Consider the following 212-nt stretch of genomic DNA (forward strand, 5'->3'; position numbering starts at 1 on the left):
TGAATTGTAAATAACCAGAAAAACAAGAGCAAACCAAACACAACATTAGTAGAAGAAAAGAAATAATAAAGTCCAGAGCAGAAATAAATGAAATTTAGACTAATAAAAGAATACAAAGATCAATGAAATGAAAAGTTGGTTTTTTCACTCTGGGAGGCCGAGGCGGGTGGATTGCTCAAGGTCAGGAGTTCGAGATCAGCCTGAGCAAGAGC

This window comes from Propithecus coquereli, unplaced genomic scaffold (genome assembly GCF_000956105.1).
Source record: "Propithecus coquereli isolate 6110/MARCELLA unplaced genomic scaffold, Pcoq_1.0 Scaffold303, whole genome shotgun sequence".
NCBI lineage: Eukaryota > Metazoa > Chordata > Mammalia > Primates > Indriidae > Propithecus > Propithecus coquereli.